At 34.7% G+C, this 8071-nt stretch overlaps 1 long non-coding RNA gene across 1 annotated transcript in view; it reads right to left on the reverse strand.

Moving 5' to 3' along the window:
• LOC306996046 overlaps nt 1-8071 on the reverse strand; it is a 404126-nt gene that overhangs the window by 6416 nt on the left and 389639 nt on the right. The window lies entirely within an intron of this gene.

The following is an 8071-nucleotide window of genomic DNA, read 5'->3' on the forward strand; positions in this document are numbered from 1 at the left end:
GACGTACAATTTTTGCCTGGAATATATTAACAGAATAGGTACCTGTTAGTTTTTAAATAATTACATTATAAATAATTTGCTTGTATATCTGCTTGTTACCCCTTTATTACCCAAAACGTAACATATTGTTCCCTTATACCTACACGGAAGTACACTATAATTACAGAAGTGTACACCGTAATTTCGGTTTACTTACACATCTGTTTGCGGGTCGTAATATAAAGTGTTGCCATGTGTTTTGTTCTAAAAAATGTGAATATTCATCATTGAGAATTGAGTTAAATATGAAGGAGTTGGATATGTTTTGTAAATGTTTATGTGGCTATTGCATCAGTATTAGGCATCAGCTTTTATGCACAGGCTGTTTTTACTTTTAATGACTTGGAGACCATTTTTCAACTGAAAATGGATCTGCTTATGTTTGTCTTTTTATTTTGATAATATATCAGGGAACTGTATGTAGATACACTGAAGGTGCAGAATTGGCTGTGCCAAATATATTTATGTAATGTTTACAAACCAGTTTGTAAAAACATACAAATCCTTTTGTAAAGTGTCTGAATTTAGTTTGTGTGTGTGTGAGTGCTGTCAGATAATAATAAATATTCAGAGAATGCGTTCTATTGAAGTCTTCAAGCTCATCATAAATGAAAAAAAAAAAAAGTGTTCAGTTGTCCAGTTATTCTGGTCGATTTCATAAGAACATAAAGACAAAAGCTAATGTCAGACTCCTGAATTGCTTGACTTAATCTTCATCTATGCCTCAAATGCTAAAATCAGTATTCTTCACTTTTGCAGTTTCCTAAATTAAACATTGAATAAATTTGTTATTCTTTACCTCCAAGTCTTTGCAGTCAGCAGACAAAGATTCTGTCTATGAAGACTTTGTTGCTGGTTGCATTGGCCTCCATCAAAAAGGTAAAGGGGACCTGCAGGCCTTTTTTGGTCGAAGAATCGTGCCTAGACTTCGGGCCGGGCGATGCCCAGGTGGTACTGAGACCCCACTCGTGTCTCCAGAGTGAAAAACCTGTTGAGTCCTCCGTCACCCTCGGCAGCAGGACGTGGTGGAGCGTCTGGTTCCAGGCCTATATCTCGCTGAATCCTTGAGAACCGGGTCTAGGCTGTGTATGTGTGACCCTGCGGGGATCCCACATATTGCTTATTATTACTAACAGTTATGGACTTCTCTGTGTAAGCCCTGTCCCATCATGTTTCTGGAAACGCCAACTCGTTGAACTATTTTGATAACGACGGAACTTGCGACCATTGTTGGCTAACGATGTGTTTGGGAAACGCACCAACTTGATCATCTGCATTTTCAGAATCCGACTCAGGCTCCAACTGATACAGTAAAACCAACGGCATTTATGCAGGTATGACGTCACTTTGTAGGCCAACCGGTAGTTCACAGGTTCCCTCGACAAAAAGACCCAATAGGATTTTTCAATAGGCTTTTGGATAATCGCAAAAAACAAGTTCTGTGATCAACAAAAGTTTGATACTTGCAAGTTTTGTCCATTTCACAGATGAACATGAATTCTGAAGCCTAAAAGTAAATGTAGTAAAAGTAAAAAGTTAAGGTAGACTATAAATGAACTACATCACGGTCCCACGACTTCGTCACCATCACTAAGCTTCTGACATCTCTTACAGTTTTCATCAAAAAAATAAAAGAGTTTGAAAGTTTATAAGAGCTATAAGACAAATAACAGCTTAAAAAAAACCTGTGGGTAATACTGATGTAAAGTATCTTGAGCTTGTGTTCACCACAGAACTTATTCCTGCCTTTTAACCAAAAACCCATTAAAAAAAAAAAACATTGACTTTGGAACGATGGAACTGGAAGTGCTAAAATGCTCACTCGTTTTGGCCTACAAATGTACATTATACCTGCTCCACTCTATTTGCTACAAGCCTTGGAAGCTGAAGCTCCCGATTATGGTAAGGGGCGTTACATATCTGACACACGCTTGAGGTGTTCGGCCATTCACAACACACTGGGTCAGCTGGCCAATCAGAGCACACTGAGCTTTTCAGAAAAAGGACTAAGTAGAAATCTGCATGTTTCAGACTGACTGGGCATAGAGGACCTGCCATGTACAGTATGTTAAAGCATGTTAACCTTAGCCTAGAAATCTAGACACACCCTATAGCGGCAGCAAAACATTTTGCAGCCAGGGCAGTCTAGCAACTCTCCATTGGCTTTCGAGCTGAAAAAAAAAAAAACTCTAGTCAGGCCAATCACATCGTGTATAGAGTCAGCGCGCGGGTTTAACATAATGAGTTTCGACGAATCCCTGCTACTTGAAAACAAAGAATGGCCTCTGCTGCTGGTGAACAGCTGTCTTTCAAATCAGCTTTGGTCGCGACTCTGGAGGACTCGGAGTTAAGCTTTTCTTTGAGAATAAAACAAAGACCGGCACTGAAGTCATTCTTAAAAAAGGAAGATGTGTTCGGAGATTTGCCGGACCGGATCTTTGCCGCTCTGACCACGTCACCTTCTTCGTTGCTCTGGTTGGTTGTAGCGCTATCATATTACCTACAATCGTTAATCCCGCCCCTCGGATTGAGCCATCCCAATGGTGAGTTGCCAGACCTAACATCTTGATGTGGGTCTGGCTTGCCAGGCTATGTTAACCTAGTATACCCAATAAACAAAATAATTCACTTTTAAAACAGCATCATGACCGCTTTAAAGTAAATAGTATTTGCGTTTAGGGTTTAGGACTTTCTCTCTTTTGCTTTATGACATAAAAGTTCTCAAGCAAATGCTATGATGACACTTTTTACAGAAAGTGAGTTGACATCAGATAAACGCCTCTTTTACATGAAGAAAACATGGGTACGCAGATATGACATTGATTGACTGAGACTGATTGATTGAGGGACTGAGACCATTATTGATTGATTTATTTAGCAAATATCAGTTCTTCCAGTTATTATATTACTGCCAATTTGAAAAAAAGTTCAAGTTTCTATAAAGCTTACCTGGAGACAAGTACAACGAGGAGAGGACTTACTCCATAACTCTCGAAGATCAGTCACCAAATCCAAAGCAAAGTGACTATGAGTAAACTGAGGCACGGCTGTCAAACATTTCCTGCTTATAAGACACTCGGAGGTATGAAAGTAGAAACCAGATGCATAACTGTCATAACTAAGAGTTTTACGTCCTCCTCAATCACTTTCTGTCTCTAAGCTTCTTCAACTTAGAAGAGCAAAACCTTATGAAATTGTCTAGAAGTCACACTATGAAGTTTATCATATTAAGTTTAATTACTCCACTCTTCCACCAAGTATGCTTAGATTCTGGGCTGAAATTCAACATGGTTGTATATTTAAGCTGTGAATATTTAAATTCAAAACATTTCAAACACTTCTTCATTAATACAAATTCAATAATCCATATTCACCTTTCATATTTCACTTCAAAAATATTCAAACTGTTTAAAAATACAACCTATAATATTCAACAGGCAATTTTCGGTCCATTTTATTTCGCTTTATAAATTCGCTTCCACAAATTCAGTGGTTCAAATTCGACAGTAAATTCAATATTGACATCCAGGAACTGCAGGAAAAGCAGTAGATTACCGAGCATAATCTCCATCTGCTGTTAATCAACCTCACCCTGTTGACAAAGAACAGAGCAAGCCATTCATTCATAAAAACTAATTTATTGTATTTGTGATTATTATGAGGGCTTTTTTAATGTTTACATCAGTGTCTTCACTGTGTAGCCTACATGCATCTTTCTCTACCGTGAACGAGATTATAATGTTATTCCCCCGATGCTGATGTACAGAACAAATGTTAGATTACAAGTAGACTTGTAGACCCTTTTTCTTGGTTGTTTAGTTGCCTTAACTTTATATCGCAGCGATGTGCTGCTGTAGCTACTATTCCCTCAATAATTCAGGATTGCTGGACATATAAAACGCTTAGCTTAATGTACTAATATACAGTGATATAAAAGACTCGCGAGATGGTCCTCACTGCAGAACACAATATCCAGGGGGCGGAGTTCCAGATCCAACTCCTCCCATTATATATACTTATATAATTTTTAATATCTTGTTTCCCTCTAATGTTGGCGTTATTCTGTATGTGCTTACGATGTGATCCCAGTGTGCTTTTCCTTATGTTTTGCCTTCAAAGTTTTCCACTGTATTCAAAATATCTGTTTTACCTTGTGTGTTAATAAATTACCGAAAATTGCCTATTGAATATTATAGGTTGTATTTTTAAACAGTTTGAATATTTTGGAATTGAAATATGAAAGGTGAATATGGATTATTGAATTTGTATTAATGAAAATGTGTTTGAAATGTTTTGAATTGAAATATTCACAGCTTAAATATACACCTATGTTGAATTTCAGCCCATAAAAATGCAAGCCCTAAAAATACAATGCATTAAAATGCAAGCATGGTTAATGCAATGCATCTTTTTTTCAAGTAGTGCAATTCATTTGGCATTATTTTACTTCCATACATTACACTAACTAAAGTCATAATCAACCAAATGTAATCTGATCTAATCAAAAAATATACAAGACAAACTAAAATATTTTGTCAATAAAATACAATTATTAACCTTTTCATACAAAATAATGGCATTTTTTAATAATTAAAAATAAACAATAAAAAAACACCACAAAACACAGCTATACAGCATAGTTCAAAATATAACAATAATTAATAATTTCTGAACATTGACTGTCAGTCTTTATTCACCCTTTTCTCATAGTTTCTCAATTGAATTCATAATAGAATAGCAATGTTATAATAAAGGCACATTGTAACATTGTTAAATCGTTCTCCACCTGTGCAACTGGGATTTAAACCTGGTTAGTGTCTTCGGCTATCAGCATTGAATAACTATATAAACTGTTAAATAATAGATTTAAGAATAATATAATATCACTATCATATTTATCTAATTTAAAAGGAACAAAAAAAAAAAAACAGAAATGAACAAAAGAAAAGAAGATTTACTTTTGCTATGGTTAAATAAATATTCAGTGATATCTTCCAAAGTGTTTTTCATTTTGGTGCAATTATTTTCTCTATGTAGTGTTGAACTAGTATCGTCATGCTGGCATGTGTGGAAAGTTTTAAACCATGTGTGTTACAACTAGCCCCACGTCAGTTTGTGCCCCGCTCACCCCTAGACTTTACAAAGTGCTCGACTCTAGCATCGCAAGACAAGATCTTGACCAAAATTGCACCTCTTGAAAGTTATTGGTTATTTATTTCCATCAAGAGGTGCAGCAGTGTGTTTTTTCCCAACTGGTTTGATCTTGAGACAAAACAATGGCACTAACTTTACTTTTAAGATATGCCAGTGCAAGTAGATTTTAGCTAAAACAGCTCAATAATGCATTTTAGTCTGGGACTAGCTTAAGCAGTGTCTGTCATCACAATTTATGTTTTACAAAAAAGAAAGTAAAAAATCAAACATTTGAGCCGGGGGAGTTTCTAAAAATGTGGTTGATTTGACACTGAATGACCCAGTAGATTCAGGAAAAAAACTCCCTTCACCAAACACCTTAGACTTTGAGAAACATTTTTTGAGACTACTCTGCCCTCTATGGAGGGGAAAAACAACAACAGCAAAAGAATCAGCTTTAAATGGCTTCAGAGTGCCACAGGAGTGGGTCATCCGACAGAAATTCACAGTTAGAGGACAAATATAAACACAGATCTCAGATCAGCGGTTAAACTTACTCTATGGACGCGATCGTGAAAGGACCTTATATGAAGAACCTAAAATATTGCTTGAGTAAAATAATGCCAATTAGTCAAACACAACAAAAAAAAAATGTTGCGTTTTAAAATGTGTCTAGTAATTGGATTTAGCTACTATATAAACAGTTTTTTTTTCTTAGTGTAAATAATAGCTATTTACACTATATAGACTGAATGTGTTTATGCTGCCCCCAAGTGTTGCATATTTATTTTATTTAAAAAAAAAACAAGCATTCACAAGGTTCAAACAATCTCATACTGTTCTTTAATTACGTCTAGTATAAATAATAATAATAATAAAAAACATGCCTTGAGTTTTGACGAAGATTGTGATGAACAGCTCGTGTTGTAACATAAAGTCACTTTGAAGAAAGGCGTCTGCGGATATTTTAGCAAAACAAATACCAGTCTTGTTCAAAATGTTGATAAAATGCTAATATTAAGCTCTTAGCATTCAATTATACGTAGGCCTATTAGTTATGATTTTCTTGGGGAAGTACCAACACAATTCACATAGTAGAAATAACATACAGCAAAATATTACTTTCATAGTGCATAGGCCTCATATTTTTATTTGCTTCTCAAGCACTGTAATAATGTATGCAATTTAATTTTGACTTACTTAATCCAACTCTTTATGATTGATAAACGAAATATTAGTATACAGGGTGGATAGACAAATGTTGCAATTGTAACTTGTGTACATATACTTCATGAAGCCAAAACAACACAGCAAAAACTCCAGTGTTAAATTAACACTCCTGGGAGTGTATATGAGTCCGCACTCAAGAGTGTTAAAGTTAATGAGATAATTAAGTTATTAATTAAGTGATGATTGAGCATTATTGAAGACACCTGATGTTAACAAGCAGAATCACTGAAGGAGAAAATCACAAATTGTAAGTCACCATTATGGAGATCAGTGTTGGCTTTAGTTGGGCTCTTGACCCTTATATTATTAACTTTAGATTTTGGTTGTCTGCGTTTTCTGATAATTAACAGTCAGATGAACAAAGAGAAAAATTGATCTGATGGTGTTGGTCATGTTTTGACAATCAGTTTGGTTTAACTTGTTTATAATGCAGCTCTCTGATATTAAGGCGTATGATTTTCAGTATTTTATATATAATCCAAAATATTTAATAAACATTGTTCTGATCAAGAGACTTTTAAATACTTTATTTAGACACAGACATCAATAATCAGCCTGTGAATCTCAACCATGGTGACAAGAATAAAGCATGTTGCAGTGGCTGCCACCAATCAACTCATTAATGCTCCCATCATGCATTGCAGAATTAACAAATTATATGAAGTAATTTCATTTTCCTAATGAATATTTTGCTTGTCACCATTGTTGAGATGCATAGACTGAATCTTGATGTCTGTGTGTGCCTAAAATTAAGATTTTTTTTTTTCAAAACAACTTTAAAATAAATTCTTCAATATTTATTTATCAAAAATGCTGGATATTTATGTAGAATCACAGTTATGCTGTAATAAACAACAGAAATTTTAATCAGAAATAAGGGTTCAGTGATCAAGTTCATATTATGATTGTCATAACATAGCCAACAGGTCACTTTTTTTCTTTGTTCATCTGTCTGTTATAAATTAATAACAACAGGCACACAGAATTCTAAGTAAATAATATAAGGGTCAAGAGCCCAACTAAAGCAAACACTGATCTCCATAATGGTGGCTTGCAATTTGTGATTTTCTCCTTCAGTGATTCTGCTTGTTATCATCAGGTGTTCATCACTAATGCTCAATCATCACTCAATTATTAACTTAATTATCTCATTAACTTTAACACTCTTGAGTGTTCATTTAACACTCATATTTTAACACTTTACACTCTTGAGTGTGGACTCATATAAACTCCCAGGAGTGTTAATTTAACACTGGAGTGTTTTCTGTGAACACTGGAGTTTTTGCTGTGAATATATCAAAATCTTATATCAGTATGAAATCCCCAAGTTCTCTCATTAAATCAGATTTGTATATATATATATATATATATATACTGAATTGGAAAATGTCACATATATATTTGTGTACATCGTTAAAGAATATTGTGGGACAGTTTGCGCTGAAATCTGGGAAACTGTGCTAGAAATTGTTTAATTTCTACAAACTTGCAAAAACACTCCTGGTTAAATGTGCATACCCATGTTTGGTTTGTTAATGTACTAGGCCTAACAGTGTGTTTGCTGTCTTTATCAGTTTGTTCATGTGGATTATAACACATAAATAATTATTTAAAGGATTTATTACAAATATGTCAGCAACAATAATAACCATTAAATGTATTATTATAA

The sequence above is a fragment of the Phoxinus phoxinus genome (assembly GCF_949152265.1).
Source record: "Phoxinus phoxinus genome assembly, chromosome: 1".
NCBI lineage: Eukaryota > Metazoa > Chordata > Actinopteri > Cypriniformes > Leuciscidae > Phoxinus > Phoxinus phoxinus.